Source organism: Oncorhynchus clarkii, chromosome 1 (genome assembly GCF_045791955.1).
Source record: "Oncorhynchus clarkii lewisi isolate Uvic-CL-2024 chromosome 1, UVic_Ocla_1.0, whole genome shotgun sequence".
Classification (NCBI taxonomy): Eukaryota; Metazoa; Chordata; class Actinopteri; order Salmoniformes; family Salmonidae; genus Oncorhynchus; species Oncorhynchus clarkii.
In genome coordinates this window covers 41,816,623-41,837,030 of record NC_092147.1, presented here as the reverse complement: position 1 = coordinate 41,837,030, position 20,408 = coordinate 41,816,623, and the positions used below count along the sequence as shown (strand labels likewise).

Below are 20,408 nucleotides of genomic sequence, written 5' to 3'. Positions count from 1 at the left end.
ATTAGATGACCTGAAATGAAAACAACTTTGGAAAATGAACACTTGGATTATAGTGATATGTCTGGCCTTGTACTCTTACAATCTCTACCCAGCACAGCCAGAAGAGAACTAGCCACCCCTCAGAGTCTGGTTCCTCTATAGCTTTCTTCCTAGGTTCCTGCCTTTCTAGAGCGTTTGTCCTAGCCACCGTGCTTCTACATCTGCATTGCTTGCTGTTTGGGGTTTTAGGCTGGGTTTCTGTATAGCACTTTGTGACATCTGATGTAAAAAAGGGCTTCATAAATACATTTTATTTGATATTGCAAACAATGTAAAGTATGTGTAGAGAGGTGTAATCGAGAGCCAAGCATGTTGATTTTTAATCCGAGGGTATCCTGCTATTGACACACTTGTTGAATTATACAACAGTAATTACTCAGGCTGAGACAGAGCAGGTGAGTGCAGGTAGGCTGAGACAGAGCAGGTGAGTGCAGGCAGGCTGAGACAGAGCAGGTGAGTGCAGGCAGGCTGAGACAGAGCAGGTGAGTGCAGGCAGGCTGAGACAGAGCAGGTGAGTGCAGGCAGGCTGAGACAGAGCAGGTGAGTGCAGGCAGGCTGAGACAGAGCAGGTGAGTGCAGGCAGGCTGAGACAGAGCAGGTGAGTGCAGGCAAGCTGAGACAGAGCAGGTGAGTGCAGGTAGGCTGAGACAGAGCAGGTGAGTGCAGGTAGGCTGAGACAGAGCAGGTGAGTGCAGGTAGGCTGAGACAGAGCAGGTGAGTGCAGGTAGGCTGAGACAGCAAGTTATTGATGGTTGCAGCCTTGTTTTACCCAGTCATGTTAATTCAGTCAAATATACCCCTTCTACAGTATTTCTTCAAATTAAACCGCTTTTCTTTATTTTAGCTTAAACACATTCCTGATTCCATTAGGAAAATGTACACTGCTCAAAAAAATAAAGGGAACACTTAAACAACACAATGTAACTCCAAGTCAATCACACTTCTGTGAAATCAAACTGTCCACTTAGGAAGCAACACTGAATGACAATACATTTCACATGCTGTTGTGCAAATGGAATAGACAACAGGTGGAAATTATAGGCAATTATCAAGACACCCCCAATAAAGGAGTGGTTCTGCAGGTGGTGACCACAGACCACTTCTCAGTTCCTATGCTTCCTGGCTGATGTTTTGGTCACTTTTGAATGCTGGCGGTGCTTTCACTCTAGTGGTAGCATGAGACGGAGTCTACAACCCACACAAGTGGCTCAGGTAGTGCAGCTCATCCAGGATGGCACATCAATGCGAGCTGTGGCAAGAAGGTTTGCTGTGTCTGTCAGCGGTGTCCAGAGCATGGAGACGCTACCAGGAGACAGGCCAGTACATCAGGAGACGTGAAGGAGGCCGTAGGAGGGTAACAACCCAGCAGCAGGACGGCTACCTCCGCCTTTGTGCAAGGAGGAGCAGCACTGCCAGAGCCCTGCAAAATGACCTCCAGCAGGCCACAAATGTGCATGTGTCTGCTCAAACAGTCAGAAACAGACTCCATGAGGGTGGTATGAGGGCCCGACGTCCACAGATGGGGGTTGTGCTTACAGCCCAACACAGTGCAGGACATTTGGCATTTGCCAGAGAACACCAAGATTGGCAAATTCGCCACTGGCGCCCTGTGCTCTTCACAGATGAAAGCAGGTTCACACTGAGCACATGTGACAGACGTGACAGAGTCTGGAGACGCCGTGGAGAACGTTCTGCTGCCTGCAACATCCTCCAGCATGACCGATTTGGTGGTGGGTCAGTCATGGTGTGGGGTGGCATTTCTTTGGGGGGGCCACACAGCCCTCCATGTGCTCGCCAGAGGTAGCTTGACTGCCATTAGGTACCGAGATGAGATCCTCAGACCCCTTGTGAGGCCATATGCTGGTGCGGTTGGCCCTGGGTTCCTCCTAATGCAAGACAATGCTAGACCTCATGTGGCTGGAGTGTGTCAGCAGTTCCTGCAAGAGGAAGGCATTGATGCTATGGACTGGCCCGCCCGTTCCCCAGACCTGAATCCAATTGAGCACATCTGGGACATCATGTCTCGCTCCATCCACCAACACCATGTTGCACCACAGACTGTCCAGGAGTTGGTGGATGCTTTAGTCCAGGGCTGGGAGGAGATCCCTCAGGAGACCATCCGCCACCTCATCAGGAGCATGCCACGGCGTTGTAGCGAGGTCATACAGGCACGTGGAGGCCACACACACTACTGAGCCTCATTTTGACTTGTTTTAAAGACATTACAAAGTTGGGTCAGCCTGTAGTGTGGTTTTCCACTAATTTTGAGTGTGACTCCAAATCCAGACCTCCATGGGTTGATAAATCTGATGTGTGATTTTGTTGTCAGCACATTCAACTACGTAAAGAGTATTTAATAAGAATATTTCATTCAGATCTAGGATGTGTTATTTTAGTGTTCCCTTTATTTTTTTGAGCAGTGTATATAAGTGCATTAAGAAAAATACATTTCACAATATATTTAATACCAGAATTCACACCAATCCCTGAACATTCATTATTTGTCAGTCAATATCTGATGGATGTAAACTGTTTGGAGTATATTCAACCATTGTCAAGCTGCGTTTATTTGGATCGTTTAATATATAATGGCTGTTGCTACTTTCTACACAAACCAAAATGACCCGTTTCTGATGCAAACCTGAACCAGATTGCGATTTATCATGGACTGTTTTTGGATTGTGTAAACAGTAATTGTGTGATGGCGGGGATGCAGGGTTGTGATCCAACCAAACTAACTGCAAGTGTGCTTGTTCCTCAATGGCACAGCTAGGACATAAATAGAAATAAGAACTTAGTTGAAGACTGATGCATTGAAATTACTTAGGAACTGTGTACGATTTGCAGGGGTTGTCATTTTTGTTGCACCTACCCCACATTTTCCAGGAATATTCTTATGTTACTGAATGCATCTGGAGTATTTACAATTGCCGTCATCAACAAATGTAGCAAAAAGTACAGAATGTAAAATGCACATAAAAGCAAATGTAAAGTTTGGATTCAGTTGTGTGTCAGGTGAACTGCTGTGCCCTCACCTTTGGTCTGATCATTTTCCCATAATCTCCAAACTGTTCCCTGGGGGGGGGGGGGGGGGGGGGGGCAGGCACAACACCCTGCTACATCTCAACTCCCTGTGGAGTGAAAAAGTATGTGATCGTAGGTGCGGGGAAGGACGACAGAGGCAGAGAAAAATGCCGTTCACAGGGAATGTATTATTGGAAAAAGGGTCTGGATGAAACCAAAGCAAAGAAAGTAAAATTTAAGGAGTCCCCTCTCCTACATTACCACTTCTTATCTAACCTTAAGCACCACCTGGCGCACTAACCAAAATACAGGGGGTGGTCCGCCCAGGTCTTCCCTAGTGTACATAGACAGATTACATACTACAGGTTAGTATGCCCGCAGACCTCTTGCCTAAACACTCCCAAGGTGCGCTCCCCTTCCCCCCTGAGAACAAATGAAACAGAATAATAACTAATACTTAATGAACAATTTCAATAACCAAAAACAAGTCCTATTAGCAAACACATACCTCAGAAGGAGCAGCTACAAAATAATATCCACAAAACCTTTACTGACCGCCACAAAAATCAACACATGACATTAAAAAAAAGAAGGTCCTTTCTGACAAAGGAACACCGGCTTTTATCAAGCTGCAGTATAAGTTGGTTATTGAAGAGACAGCTGTTTCCCCTGATGAGAGGGAGGGGTCAGAGAGCCAATCAGCGAGGGGGCAGACCAATCAGCTACTTTAGGATTCCAGGAAGCCATTTCCTGAAATACACACACACATACAAATCCACAACAACACAGAAACTTGGGAACGTAACAAGACCTGTCCATATAGGCCAATTCCCTCAAGTGTAAATTACTTACTTTCTTCCAGTCTTGTGATAGCCTATTTATGTGTACCCTAATAATTGTGAAGCATTTGTTATTGTGTACCCCATCAAACTTGAATAATTGTGAAGAATTTGTTAGTTGTATAAGTTTTTCAAAGGATTTCAGTATCTAGGCCATGGCGGCAGATAACCTAGTGGTTAGAGCGTTGGACTAGTAACCGAAAGGTTGCTGGATAGAATCCCTGCGCTGACAAGATAAAAATCTGTCTTTCTGCCCCTGAGCAAGGCAGTTCCTGGATGTCGATTATGGCAGCACCTCTCTGATTGAGGGATTGGGTTAAATGCAGAAGACACATTTCAGTTGTACAACACACTAGGTATCCCCCCCCCCCTTTATTTGAAAAAGAATGAAGACATGAATCAAATGATCTACCAAACATAGTTTCATGACTTTGTTTTCAAATTACCACTGGGCTTCCCCAAATACGGAAACCATGAAATCCCACTTGGCAAAAACAAGTTTAATCAACGTTGTTTTCACATCATTTCACCCCCCCCCCCCTCCCCCTAAATCCAATGACATGGTGAATTTTTGGGATTGATTTCACGTTAAGTTCACGTTATCTAAACAACTTCATGTTGAACTGACGTCTGTGGCCAATGGGATCAGATGTATTGTTTTTTAATCTGGTTAGGTTTAGGGATCCTCCTGTGTTTCATGATTCATTATGTCGTTATGTGGTGGAAGATACCTTCCTGATTTGATTCCCCTACTGCTTTAGGACATTTTATACCCTCTCTATTAGGAGGGAAAACCCTTTTGGGTATTTTGGGTAGTTTACACACAAAGGCTCTTAATGGGCCTACCAGGAAGTACACTCCTGGGGCTAAATTAGAGGCTACCCAGAGAGGGTGGCTTGCTGCTGGAACAGGGCCTGCTTCTTTTCTGGCAGTCTCCAAGGCCCTGGGTTCAGTGGCAACAGGAAAGACCCCCCCTACTCCTATAGTCGTCTGTGAGTTTTCCCAATTTGCCCAGCATCACAAGACCAAGGCCTAAACCCCAGGCAACTATGTGCACCAGGAAAGTGTTCTGTTCTGTTCCAGCCCCGGCCCTGTCTCAGTGGTGTAGTAATTAATACTGCCCCCAGAGGACAGTAGGCACACATGAAAGCACACTAGGAAGCCCCGGCCCGGTCTCAAGTAGTGTAGTAATTAATACTGCCCCCAGAGGACAGTAGGCACACATGGAAGCACACTAGGAAGCCCCGGCCCTGTCTCAGTAGTGTAGTAATTAATACTGCCCCCAGAGGACAGTAGGCACACATGGAAGCACACTAGGAAGCCCCGGCCCTATCTCAGTAGTGTAGTAATTAATACTGCCCCCAGAGAACAGTAGACACACATGGAAGCACACTAGGAAGCCCCGGTCCTGTCTCAGTAGTGTAGTAATTAATACTGCCCCAAGAGGACAGTAGGCACACATGGAAGCACACTAGGAAGCCCCAGGCCTGTCTCAGTAGTGTAGTAATTAATACTGCCCCCAGAGGACAGTAGATACACATGGAAGCACACTAGGAAGCCCCGGTCCTGTCTCAGTAGTGTAGTAATTAATACTGCCCCCAGAGGACAGTAGATACACATGGAAGCACACTAGGAAGCCCACATAAGAGGACGTTCATAAAGGTTACATGTAATAAGTTACATTTGGGAATCTTTGAAGTCTCAAGCATCAAGGCTTCCTCTCCAGTTTTAATTCATGTCAGATCTAAACCAGAATTAGCCTCTTTGACGTTAATAAGAGAGAACTTGAGGTTCAGGAGCTCCAATTAAAACTAGGTACACCAGGTGCTAGGACAAACTGCGAAACCAGGGTGCAGAGCAGAAGAATAATTACATCTGCATCTTGCTGACCAAGAGCGAAGTGTCCTGTCAGCAATTACCAACAATAAGTCCCTCCAGCTCACACAAACTTTGGCCCAGAGAAGCACAGTGTTTTCATTAACTGAGCTGTGAACCCACGCTTGGTATGCCAGTCAGGCTGGCTGGTCTCAGAGTGTATGTGTACTGCCCTGTGCCCAGTATAGTAGTGACCTCTGGCAGGTAGTTTCCATGCTGCAGTGTTCCCTATTGGGAACTCAGTAGCGTAGCAACATCTGCTACTTGCGTTAGCCCAGTGAAAAGGGGGTCACCCAGGGAAATATCTATTACCTGGGGGGAAATTGGGGAGGGAAAAGCAAATAAAAGCCTAGAGTTGTCACCATAAATCCCCACAAGGAGGTAGAGCTGTGCTTGCTGCCTTTTGACTGAGCCCCTTTTTTCAAACTTTTTAAATTCTGCTTTTTTTTTATCCTGCTCTGCCCACCTCCACTCCTTCCACTCTTGAGGTGTTTGAGGAAGACAATGGACTTATCTAACATCTTTCAATTCTATTCTGCTCTGCTACTTTGCATATCCTCTCCTCCTCATGAGCCCGTATTAAAATGATTTGATTTAACAAGCACGTGAAATTCACTGTAGCTACTATAGCATATCGCTGTCATAGATGCATGTAACACTATGGTTGCGGTGTCAGCAATTGCTGTCAAGAGGTAACCAACTGTGACTTGTTCATATCTTTGGGTGTTTCTGGGGTATGTGTGTGGGTGCGTAATATGCATGTGATGTTTTGTGTGTTGGGTATAGCCTGAAGTCGGACTTTTGTTGGAAAAACACTTTCTAAATGCTCAGACACAGGATTGATAAACTTTTGCCAGCCGACAGTACTTAGCACCTCTGAACGCAGTGTAGGCAGTCAATCTCTTTTGTGTTCACACCGCGGGGCGGCAGGGTAGCCTAGTGGTTAGAGCGTTGGACTAGTAACTGGAAGGTTGCAAGTTCAAACCCCCGAGCTGACAAGGTACAAATCTGTCGTTCTGCCCCTGAACAGGCAGTTAACCCACTGTTCCTAGGCCGTCATTGAAAATAAGAATTTGTTCTTAACTGACTTGCCTAGTTAAATAAAGGTAAAATAAAAAAAAAAAAAAAAAAAAAAATTAAACGCCTTGTTAAAATACTCCAAACCAGAAGGGGGCAGTAGTGTTGTTTGGCAATGCATATCCGTGCGTATTGCTTATGGTCTACCTTCCAAACTAGCTGTGCTAATGTTGCTATTTTGTAGAACACCCTTGTTGATACTAGCCAGATGACCACAGGTAGATAACTACATAGCAAGATGACGAAGAAAAAATGTAATTCAATCTCCATAATCCCATACTGCCAGTGCCAGCCCATAGCCAGCATAGCAAGCATTTAGTGTTGTAGCTTGTTGTAGATAGCTACCATCCCATAGTCTACATTGCATATGAAGTGTGATTGGCTCATCCATGGATGTATGAACAAAATTGACTTTTTTTGGTTGGCTCCCCCATGTGGGAGTTTGTGCTCTCTGATTGGCTCAAAGTCATGTTGTTGGAACGTGGCCACTGAGGAGCGTTGGGATTCTACAAGTAGAATCGGTAGGTTTGTCGTTACAGGGTCAACAGGTAGCAGGTACCACTTTTTTTCATAAGTGTTTATTGACAGTGAGATTCTCGGTGTGTTTCATTTTCAAGGTTATGATCTTAGTCTAACTGTTATTTTCACACAGCACATCCCGTTGTTGAATTGTTATTGTCACGCTAGACACCCACTTGTCTCTCAAGTCTTTGTATGCCCAATGCCGTCTCTGACCTGACACAACCCTTTGCACTGCACATGTTACAGCAGCTACACATTCTGCGATACATATTCTGTTGTAAATGCTGAGAGAGCTAGCGAGAATAAGAGCGCAGGTGAAGGGAGGGTGTAGGAAGACATAGTTGTGTGGCTGCATCAGCATGGGCACAGTGCACATTAAAGTCAAACTGAGTAGGGTGTCCTATTTCACAGGCTCAGTTATGTGTTTTGTGTTATAACATCAAGACCTTTCTTCACAGCATGTGCTGCAACACAAGGCCTTTCTGTGTGATGTGGTGGCTGGGATAGAACAGAACAGAGCACAGTGTGAGGGTCAACAGGTTCAGGAATTATGTTGGCTCTTGACCAAAATGTAATGCTCAAATGGGTTATTGACATGAAATTAGAAGACAGGAAGTTCTTGTGTTCTTACTATGTTAAACTTACTGTGTCTAATCAATGTGCATACTGTGTATTCAAGCAGACATCCCTATTGGTATTATACTGGTATTGGTATTATATTATATTGGTATTATACTGCCAAATACTGTATTGACCTCCCATTTGTAAAGCATGCATTAGAAATACATTTAGAATGTGCCCTTGAAGTTACAGTACCTTCAGAAAGTATTCACACCCCTTGCTTTTTCCAAATTTTGTTCTGTTACAGCTTGAATTTAAAATGGATTAAATTGAGATTTTGTGCCACTGGCCTACACACAATACCCCATAATGTCAAAGTGGAATTATGCTTTTAGTTTTTTTTAAACAAATTCATTAAAAATACAAATCTGAAATGTCTTGAGTCAATAAGTATTCAACCCCGTTGTTATGTCAAGCCTCAATAAGTTCAGGAGTAAACATTTGCTTAACAAGTCACATAATAAGTTGCATGGACTCACTCTGTGTGCAATAATAGTGTTTAACATGATTTTTGAATGACCACCTCATCTCTGTACCCCACATATACAATTATTTGTCAGGTCCCTCAGTCAAGCAGTGAATTTCAAATACAGATTAAACGACAAAGACCAGGGAGTTTTTCCAATGCCTCGCAAAAAAGGGCACCTATTGGTAGATGGGTATAAATAAATAAAAGTCGGACAATGAATATCCCTTTGAGCATAGTGAAGTTATTAATTACACTTTGGATGGTGTACCAATTTCATTTTCAATAAACGTGCAAAGAATTCTAAAAACATGTTTTTCACTTTGTGCATCACAAAACGTCAGTTTAGGTTCTGCCTGTGCAAGAGTTGAACTATTGTCGACCCTCTGACGTTTGAGCAAATTGCTCATACTTCTTAAGCCGATCTTGTACTAGACCGTCCTCAAAATACCAATGTCATTGGTGGTATGCCCCTCAGTCTCTGTAGTTATCCTGTTATTGGCTGGTGAACTAAATCCAGTAGGTTCATTATTATTAGTGGTTGCAACAGGAGATACAAAGCCTAAAGAGAATTTTATGTCAAAACTTTGAAATGTGTTGTTTGCAGGGTGTTGTGTTATTTATTGTTTACACATTCTTTTGACGAGGATCCAGCACTCTTTAGTAAAAATAAGAAGTGGGTATGTTATTGGCCATTATAAATAGTTTTATCCATCTACACACCACTGTGTATTTGACTGCGAGATGTGAAATTGAGGTTGAAATTGAAATGTGAAAATGTTGTTGCCCCTAATTTAGAGCTGCAATGTGAAGAAGATGAATACACCTTCTTTGGGCTTTTCTTTTATTAGACCCCTGCATCGCTAGTTGGAGGACAATGGAACTTCAAAACTAGGCCAGTCACTACACGTTTATATTCCATCCATCACTGGCACACTGCCAAAAGCTCACGATAGGGGAAATCTGATATGAGCTTTAATTTAGTATCTTCATGCATGACAGGCCAGATCGGCAAATAGAAGGGACACAGTTGAGCAGGTATTCATCTCTGCTACTTTTCCTTACTAATTTTGGTTTTATCAAGAGGGCTGATTGTGTTGCCTCTCCTCTGCGGTGCTCTTCTGTTTGCACTTGAAGAGAAGGACAAACCTTTAGAGTGTCTTTTGAGTGTGTGAAGATTAGTGGGACTTCTTCTTTCATTTAATACATTTACAGGGTACAAATGACTCCCTAAGGGTCTATGTTATAGTCTGTGTTATATGCAGTCACACATACTCTGTTATGTTCAGTTCAACATATTTTAATCACACATGCTATTTTTAAACGAATATCTGATTTCAAACTGTGTGTTATTATTTTCACACTCACTGGAGCCCACTGTGCACCCCACACCAACTCATTCTCGTTACCGTTCCATTCTCTTATTCTCACTCCATGTGAATCGTCAGACCCTTGGCCCTAATTCTCTTTGCCCTGGTTGTTGTGTTTGTTTAAAGTCTGGATTGTGTTTGGTCTCCTGTGAGCAGTGGAATAGCAATAGAGGCATGCGAGTCAGTCAGGGATGAGGGAGTCGGGTTAGCGGGCAGTGAGGAGTTAGCAAAAGAGACTCATAACGAGGCCTCTGCCCTAACCGCTACTCCCCTCTCTCCCGTCTCTGTATCCCCTCTCTCCACTCTATCTCTCATTATCACCTTGGCTGTGTACATTTTCCCATTAGCCCTGTAATAATGAGGGAGTTGTCTTGTGTGGTGTCGTTGCCGGCTTGGCTGAAGGAATATTCACACAGCTTGATTGTGCCAAGCCTGCTGCTGGTGGTGGGGCTGACATGGGCTACTAACAGTTCACTCTTATCTCCCATCAGGCCTGCTGAGACAAGGGTCCACAGTTACACAGTCTACACTAGTAACCATCCATAAATCGCACAGCAGGGGTGCTGATCAAGGATCAGTTTTGCCATTTAGATCTTAATTACAGTGCATTCGGAAAGTATTCAGACCCCTTCCCCTTCCCCTTTTCCACATTTTGTTATGTTACAGCCTTATTCAGGTTTTTAGACATTTTTGCAAATGTTTAAAACATTTAAAACAGACATACCTTATTTATACAAGTCTTCAGACTCTTTGCTATGAGACTGGAAATTGAGCTCAGGTGCATCCTGTTTCCATTGATCATCCTTGAGATGTTTCTTCAACTTGATTGAGTTTAACTGTGGTAAATTCAATTGATTGGACATGATTTGGAAAGGCACACACCTGTCTATATAAGGTCCCACAGTTGACAGTGCATGTCAGAGCAAAAACCAAGCCATGAGGTCGAAGGAATTGTCCGTAGAGCTCCGAGACAGGATCGTGTCGAGGCACAGATCTGGGGAAGGGTATAAAAAAATGTCTGCAGTATTGAAGGTCCCAAAGAACACAATGGCCTCCATAATTCTTAAATGGAAGAATTTTGGAACCACCAAGACTCTTCCTAGAGCTGGCCGCTTGGCCAAACTGAGCAATCGTGGGAGGAGGGCATTGGTCAGAGAAGTGACCAAGAACCCGATGGTCACTCTGACAGAGCTCCAGAGTCCCTCTGTGGAAAATCTTACGGAAGGACAACCATCTCTGCAGCACTCCAGCAATAAGGCCTTTATGGTAGAGTGGCCAGACGGAAGCCACTCCTCAGTAAAAGGCACATGACAGCCCACTTGGTGTTTGCCAGAAGGCACCTTAAGGACTCTCAGACCATGAGAAACACGATTATCTGGTTTGATGAAACCAAAATTGAACTGTTTGGCCTCACATCTGGAGGAAACCTGGTGGTGGCAGCATCATGCTGTGTGGATGTTTTTCAGCGGCAGGGACTGGGAGACTAGTCAGGATTGAGGGAAAGATGAACGGAGCAAAGAACAGATATAACCTTGATGAAAACTTGCTCCAGAGCGTTCAGGACCTCAGACTGGGGCGAAGGTTCACCTTCCAACAGTACAATGACCCTAAGTACACAGCAAAGACAAAACAGGAGTGGCTTCGGGACAAGTAACTGAATGTTCTTGAATGGCCCTGCCAGAACCTAGACTTGAACCCAATCGAACATCTCTGGAGAGACCTGAAAATAGCTGTGCAGCGACGCTCTCCATCCAACCTGACAGAGCTTGAGCGAATGGGAGGAACGCCCCAAATACAGGTGTGCCAAGCTTGTAGCGTCATACCCAAGAAGACTTGAGGCTGTAATTGCTGCCAAAGGTGCTTGAACAGTACTGAGTAAAGGGTCTGAATACTTATATAAATGTGATATTTCAGATTTGTTGTTATTTATACATTTTCAAAAATGTTTAAAAAATATGTTTTTGCTTTGTCATTATGGGGTATTGTGTGTTGATTGATGAGGAAAGAAACCATTGAGACTGGTGTTTTGAAGCTAATGAAGCTGCCAGTTGTGGACTTGTGAGGCGTCTGTTTCGCAAACTAGACAATCTAATGTACTTGTCCTCTTGCTCAGTTGTGCATCGGGGCCTCCCACTCCTCTTTCTATTCTGGTTAGGGCCAGTTTCCGCTGTTCTGTGAAGGGAGTAGTACACAGCGTTGTACAAGATCTTCAGTTTCTTGGCAATTTCTCACATGGAATAGCCTTAATTTCTCAGAACAAGAATAGACTGACGAGTTTCAAAAGAAATGTATTTGTTTCTGGACATTTTGAGCCTGTAATCAGACCCACAATGCTGATGCTCTAGATACTCAACTAGTCTAAAGAAGGCCAGTTTTATATAGCTAGTCAGTTAAGAACAAATTTCTATTTTCAATGACAGCCTAGGAACAGTGGGTTAACTGCCTTGTTCAGTGCGGTTACTAGTCCAACGCGCTAACCACTAGGCTACCTGCCATCCCAATTATTTCTTCTTTAATCAGAACAATAGTTTTCAGCTGTGCTAACATAATTGCAAAAGGTTTTTTTAGTGATCAATTATTAGCCTTTTAAAATTATAAACTTGGATTAGCTCACACAACGTGCCATTGGAACACAGGAGTGATGGTTGATTCCATTAAAAATAGTAATTTACAACCTTAACAATGTCTACACTGTATTTCTGATCAATTTGATGTTATTTTAGTGGGCAAACAATTAGCTTTTCTTTTACAGGCATACAGATAATTATATGTGTGTGGTACAGAGATGAGGTAGTCATTCAAAAATCATGTTAAACAGTATATTATTACAAACAGAGTGAGTCCACTCTATGTCCAAAAAAGCAGTGGATGTAACCCCGAACACATACATCACACTGAACAAAGTGCTCTCCAGCTCAGGATCAAAGGCCATGATGATGATGATGAGTGGCGCATATTACACTTGGCTGGTAGGTAACAGGACCCACCTAGATTGGGATGGTTTTTATTGTAGATGAGTGGATGGAGAGTGTGTGGAGCATCAGAGCAATGTGGTGTGGTCTGTAGAAGAGCTTAGGGGACTATCTAAAGAAGGTTATTTAACTAGGAGGTATTTGTTTTGATGGGCTGAGGCAAGGTTCAGATTGTGTGCTGGAACATTACTGGTGATGTTTCTGAATCACTACTCCGAGGTAAACGACCCCCCCCCCCCCCCCCCCCCCCCCCCCCCACTACATGGACCGTTTCTACCCCAGAGTAGATGGCTGTAACATATCTATTTTCATTATCGAATATGCAATCGACCAGTCTGTGACTCTTGTGGTAGTGAACATGTTGGATACGGTTGGAGAAGTCAAAGGAAGCGCAATCTCTGATTGTGTTTCCTCGCAATGAGCGCCATCTGGTGAAAGTGACGTAGAACTACATAGGAGTTTATGTCTCCTCTAGGGAAACCCATCCGTTGCTTTTTTGTGTGTTGCCATGGTTTCACCTGTTACTTATAACATAATAATAATAATACATGCTTTTTATCAGACACTTTCATCCAACGCGAATTACAGTCATGTGTGCATGCATTTTCCATATGGGTGGCCCTGGGGAACAAACCCACAAAACGGTGGTTACAAGCGCCACGCTCTAGTAACTGAGCCACATAAGTCCTATGTGTGGCTGTATTTCAATTCAATTCCATTGAAATGTTTTTATTACACTGTCAACAATACTACAGTGTTTGTTTGAGAGATGAGACTGCTGTTAAATCGAGCTGTTCAATCATTGCAAAACAAAGTGCATTGAAGAAAACAATCTGAATGTACTGCGGATGTTATCACTCAGTCGGTATAGATCACACTTTTTCAGATCAGATCCAGGGCCAGTGGATAATTGGATATCTGGGAGGCTGAGACAGAACATCAGAGATGCTGTCTGCTGAAGCAAAGCGCTCCTCTGGGCCATTCAATCATATCCTACTAAGAGCCACTGGACCTACCTCCATGACTCAAAATCAATGTTCTGAGGACAAAATGAACACTCGTTTGTACTGTATGCAGTATGAATGATACTCCCGACTGTACCACTAGAGGGTAGTAGTGTAGTCTCGGTGGCAGAGTCAGTGAAGACGTCATATTGGATTGGGTGGTTTGCAGCAGCACTTGCCTTATGTCTAGGGTGTAGTTGATGGCTTTGGATGTAGTCAAATTGAACTATATCACTTCTGTGATCACATTTGAACAAGAAAGCTGTCAAAGTTAAATATGCAATTTGCATAAGCAAACTTCAGAACCCTGTTCAATTGGAATAACGTATGACTCTGCAGTACTGACTGACTGGCAGAGAGGCCATGAAGGCCCTGACTGCAGATTGATTGGCGTCTTTAAGTGACTCAGCCACTCTATTTCAGGGTTCCCAATCAACCGTCTCATGTGATGTGTGAGGCCAGAAGATCTACTGGTGATTTCCATCATAGATCAGCATTACTTGCGCCAGTCAGTCAGTCAGTCAGTCAGGGGCAATCAAACCATGATGAGATCTGATCTGCCAGTGGCATTCCGTGAACCCCTGCCCTGCCCAAATCAGGAGAAGTGAGCCATCCACCATCCCATAGCTCTCTCTCTCTGTGCTCCGTATCGATCCCAGTTTGGGCTGAGTTCATTCTGTCCTTGATGCCCTGTCATTAATCTCCGTCCCCTCCCTGGTTCGTCCCCCGCTGACCCCCTGTCTCAGTCCGGAGGGGCCAGCTGGGTGGGATGGCGTTAGCTGGAGTGAATGCAGGCAGGCGCAGGCAGCCGGCGAGGCTTGTGACCGACCCAACAGGCTTTCACATAACTAGCAGTGTATATGCCGGGGCGCGAGGGGGGTAACAGAATCCCAACGTGATGTGCTGGGCCGCTTAGAGGGGTAAATATAGCAGCACGGAGAGCAGCAACGTTACTGCAGGGCTGGAGCTGAGGCCCACACTGCCTCTCTGTCTGACCGTCCCTCTCTCACTGCCCCTCGCCCTTCTGGAAGAGCTCAGAAGGATAGAGAGAGCACTGCTACGATCACAATATGAATCTCCCAGCTTGCCCCATTATAAATACATTGCAGTAGGGTTACTGGCCAAATGGCAGGATGTATCAAGTTGCGCATCATGAGGCATGGAGCATCTGTTGGCACGTCTTTTCTCTGCACACAATGCACTTATTCCATTTCAAGTACAATACCATTTCCCCATGAATAAAAGTGCTGTGGTAGAATGTATTTTCCACATTTCATCTAGTTGGGGGGGGGTTCCCAGTAAGGCTGTATAGTATATAGTGTGACTAAACAGACCATATATAACCGTCCTGGGGACTGACTGACCTGCCCTTGGGAGAGTAAATCTCTCCACTCTGAGTGGGGCTTGAACTGCAGCCACCCTGCATCTCGCCCTGCAGTGCGTCAGCGGGCTATACTAGTCCAGTATCAGAACAAAGGCCATGACTGCAGATTGATTGGGGCTCTTTAAGTCCAAACCATGATGATGATGCAAATGTTTATTATTACCACGCGCTGGTATGATTACCCTTCCTTTTATGGGGCCGTTAAATGTGTTGATAAGTGATCGTCTTACATCAGGGTGTCATATAATAGGCCTCATGCTTTTCCATGTGCCATTTTGTTGTGGTTAAGTAAGCTAGTTTGCCCTCTGATATTGTCTGGCAGAAAGACAAAATAAAGTGTTTTGCCTAGGTGTTGTTTTGGGAAATAGACCCAGGAGTGTCCAGGTGTGACATGTCACTATAGTTACCTCTGTCTCATTATCAGACGTGTTGAAGGGACTTTATGGGCTCTGCATTCAGCCTGGCTTGGTAAACAGCAGTCTCCTCTATGGTGACTGCATCTTCAAAGTGCCACTCTGTGGTAACGCTAACCTTTGTTATCTGCTTTTACACCGATCAAGTGAACAGAAAACGATAGCAGTTTGCTTTGTAGATCAACGCAATGTCGTCGTAGCCCCAGGTTGTTGTTTTTTTAAATGTTCATATCTTTCCCAATATGTCCCTCATACCATCATGGCCGCTTAATCATCCCCAGCTCCCTATTGGCTCAGTCATCCCCCCTGTAACTATTTCCCAGGTCGTGGCTGTAAATGAGAATGTGTTCTCAGTCAACTTACCTGGTACAATAAGGGTTCCATTTTGATATGATAGACCTATTACAACTGATCAGTTGTTGGGGTGTAATTGTTATATCTCACCTTTATTCGTTCTTTATTACTGGGAGTTTTTGTATAAATCGTCTATGAAGTCATGTCAAATCTCAAAATATCTATACATCTTTGATCGTTGTTAATAGGAAATATGAGAATATTACCTTTGCATTCAACCTCAAGAGACACTTGCTTACATTTGTATATTAGCCTAACTATGACATTATTGTTGTATTTTGATATACTTGTAATTACAGTAGCTAATTGTATTACATCTTCAAATGGTAGACATTATGCTATTTAGAATACCAATATGCTAAAGTTGTGTCATTACAGCTATGTGCAGCAGTGTTGAATACCAATTTCTCCCCATCTGACACAGATCACATCGTTTCCACATCGTTCCATCTCAAGTATTACTTGGTAATAATCCTCACGCTAAGAAAAATAGTGTGTTATGTGCTCCCCCCTTGGAAGCTTCAAGTAACCTTTTAACTTGAGATCTGGTAACTGAAATCGAGTGCAGATGTTAGAAAAGACCTTACTAATCTCCTTGTAAAAATTCAGTGGACCCCGAGCTGGTGTTAAGTTATACAGAGTGACCGTGTCATTCCAATCAATATCAGGAATTCCTTGATGTTTCCTTGGGGTCAGAGAGCATTCCTTTTGTAGATATGGGCTAGAATACTACACCAGCTTCCCAAATGGTCATTCAATTCAATCATGAAATTCTGGACCTTTGACTTTGAAAAACTTACCATGCTATGCCAGGAACGAAGTTTCATTGTGATTGTCAATTGTCAATATTCAATGTTCGTCATAAGAAAAGTCTACCGAATCTTATTATACAATTGAACATCATAGCGTAAGCACATTTTTATTGTCATTCAAAATCCATTTCGCTCTTAGATATAATCCCAAATGTTCATTGTTCATGTGATTATATTCAACACAAGGTCATCATCGACAATCGGAATCCAATACATAATTAGCATTGAACTAAAACCCAAAATACACAAGAACACAGCATCTTTCTCTGTCATTATTCAGCCATTGCTGCAAGATCTTTGGTGGCTGTGATGAAAATAGGAAATTCAATGTACAAATATCAAATCTACACAAATGAGTCTATGTTAAGCAATGCTAAAAACCACTGTAAATTATTCTCCGTAATGGACAATTAAATGTACCTGCAATACACAAAATCAAACCGTTAATGTTCCTCTACAGAGGGTAGTGCGTACGGCCCAGTACATCACCGGGGCCAAGCTTCCTGCCATCCAGGACCTCTATACCAGGCAGTGTCAGAGGAAGGCGCTAAAAATTGTCAAAGACTCCAGCCACCCCAGTCATAGGGCGGCAGGGTAGCCTAGTGGTTAGAGTGTTGGACTAGTAACCGGAAGGTTGCGAGCTCAAACCCCCGAGCTGACAAGGTACAAATCTGTTGTTCTGCCCCTGAACAGGCAGTTAACCCACTGTTCCTAGGCCGTCATTGAAAATAAGAATTTGTTCTTAACTGACTTGCCTGGTTAAATAAAGGTTAAATAAAAATAGACTGTTCTCTCTGCTACCGGACGGCAAGCGATACCAGAGCGCCAAGTCTAGGTCCAAGAGGCTTCTAAACAGCTTCTACCCCCAAGCCATAAGACTCCTGAACATCTAATCAAATGGCTACCCAGACTATTTGCCCCCCCCCCCCTCTTTTACTCTGCTGCATAGTCACTTTAATAACTCTACCTACATATTACCTCAATTACCTCGATTAACCAGTGCCCCCACACGTTGACTCTGTACCGGTACCCCCCTGTATATAGCCTCTCTATTGTTATTTTACTGCTGCTCATGAAGTATTTATTACTTTTATATATTTATTTTTCGGTATTTTTCTTCAGACTGCATTGTTGGTTAGGGGCTTGACAGTAAGCATTTCACTGTAAGGTCTACGACCTGTTGTATTCGGCGCATGTGACAAATAACATTTGATTTGATTTAATGTTAACATTTGAACAGGAACATATTGTGCTTTGCATTGCTGTAAACTGTCAATCAACTCAGGACTCAATATATAAATTTGCAATGCTAATCTATACATCTCCAAAGCCCAGTCTTTCAGTCCCTCACCTATTTCCTCAATCAAGCTGCTAGATGGTTGCTCACTCTATCAATGGCTAACACAGCCTGTCCTTTCTCAATTAGGCCTGTTCAACACTTTGACAACAGCCACAAGCCTATGGATCGTTGCGCTTATAGATCTCTAATCTGTGTGGTACCTCACCACCAGCCTTGTCACAGATGCTCAGTGACCTTTGGAGACCTTAGGAAAGACCGTTCTGGAATCCCCCTGGTTTGGTTGTGTGTTCATTCAGCTGCTCTCCTGTTGTCTCTTCCTATAGATAAGAGTGACTAATACTAATCACAGGCTGTCTAGACAGGTATGCATGGCTCTCTGTGGGATCCATCATGGCTGCCACTGCTGAGTCACACGTGTGATGGCTTCACTCTTTTTATAGGTGTCTCCGGGATTCTCTAGATGAACACTCCAACCAGACAATGCCTAGGTGGTCACTGACTCACTGCGGTCGTGATCTGAATCCCGTCATGTCGGCCGTCGCTAACTTATTTGCATGCTCGTTGATGTCATCGATTAAGTTTCTGTGAAAAACTCTTCTTTTTTTTTTTACAGTGTTGGCTAGCTCCCGGTGTGTCTGAATGAATATGCATTAAAACTAAGCACTCAGGTGTGGAGGACGGCTGGCATTTGACATGGAGACTGTGGAGAGTAGCACTCAGAAGTTGGGCTCTGAGTGATGAGGGATGGGAGGGATCCTGACACTTTGAGTCAGCCCTTATTCAGTGTGCACTGCCTGTCGTGATGCGCCCGCTGCACGTTTCATCACTGTCGCACAGAGAATGCCACAGCTCGGCGAAGGGGGAGAAGGAGCGACGCCCACAGTAAAATACACCGTCTTCAGCCGTCTTCCCCACAGTACAATACTGCACTTTCACCCCCAGGTTATGATTGCTTCCCTCGGTGCATATAGCAAGTGTGATTTATGTTCCCATGTTCAGTTGGTCACCTTGAAACGAGCATTCAAGAAGTCCTCTGATAGGGAATGAATTTTTCCATAATCCTGCCTCTGGAAAGTTTCACTCGTACCCCTTTTCCTGGATTTGAACAGTGATTTTTGCACACTTTTACGATTTCATTCATTATGATTCCAGTATTTGAAGGTTGTTTCTCATGAAGGCTTTATTCACGATTGCGCTGTAGGTTTTGAAGGATTCATGCTTGGACTAGTGGAGTGGATGATGGAAATCACGCCTGGGGAAAGTGTGAATCCTGCAATGAGAAAAGCATACAGCCGACACTACCTGCTGTGTCCTTTCCCATCAAACAACGCACGCACACACACACATCTGGAGGATGTATTGATGACACCCCAGCCTCAGGCACAGGGCGATTTTCAGGCCTTAGTGTTCCCCTGCGGAGCCCTCAGTGAGCGCACGCAGACATTATGGTCACTAGGACACCTAAAGGACAGTGGCCAGGTGCCAGTGAGTCTGCGAGGCGCCTGACTCATCGCCCCCCCCCCCCCCCCCCCCCCCCCCCACCCCCACTGACAGGCGCAGAGGGCATCATGACGCACAAACACACACACACACCACAGCCTCGCTGCCCCGCTGCTCCCAGAGCACCACCGCTAAATATTATGGAGGGTTGCTTGGAAGAGGCCAGCACATCCATCCTCTGAATTACGGGTGGACATTAAAATAGGAGCTTTAAAAATCTCCGCCCGCAAGTCACTTCCATGTTTCCAGACTCCCATATATGTGAAAACCGAAACCTCTCCCCCGGTCTGGATTTATCATTGCCCCATCGCTGAGGTGCTACTGGCCCCATAAGGAGATGTACAACACCCATGGAACCCTGTCCTATACGGGATCAGTTACACTGTCAATCCCCTGGGCACTGCATGATCAAAGGCAGGCGATGGAGCACCAGTCCCCGTCTGCCCCATCCTCTGCCTAATAAAGCCGTCAGGGGAAGACAATCCAGAGATTTCTGTTCATCAACACTCCTGTCAGCTGACAAATAAATAAGAATCAAGGGCAAGGCAGAAGGCATAAAATGCAGTGTACATAGGGCGAGCCTCAATGGCAAGTATCATCAACTAGATTCAGCCGTAAAATAAAAAAGATGGGGGGGTGGTCAGGGGGCCGGAACATAATTACAATTCATTTGTGGACTGCATATTGACCGCAAGAAGACCAAACAGATTTCATATTTGACTGAGACATAATCATTTCAAACCTTGCTTGAAATCGTACACTATCACATACTGTATATCTTTAATACGTGGGAAAACATTGGAACAGATTTCCAAAATGTAAATGACATGGAGCTG

The 20,408-nt window shown here is 44.2% G+C and overlaps 1 protein-coding gene across 2 annotated transcripts in view; it reads left to right on the top strand.

Annotated features, from left to right (window-relative positions):
- Positions 1–20,408, top strand: part of LOC139407218 (tetraspanin 9a) — a 270,678-nt gene that overhangs the window by 31,459 nt on the left and 218,811 nt on the right. The gene's annotated exons all lie outside the window — the stretch shown is intronic.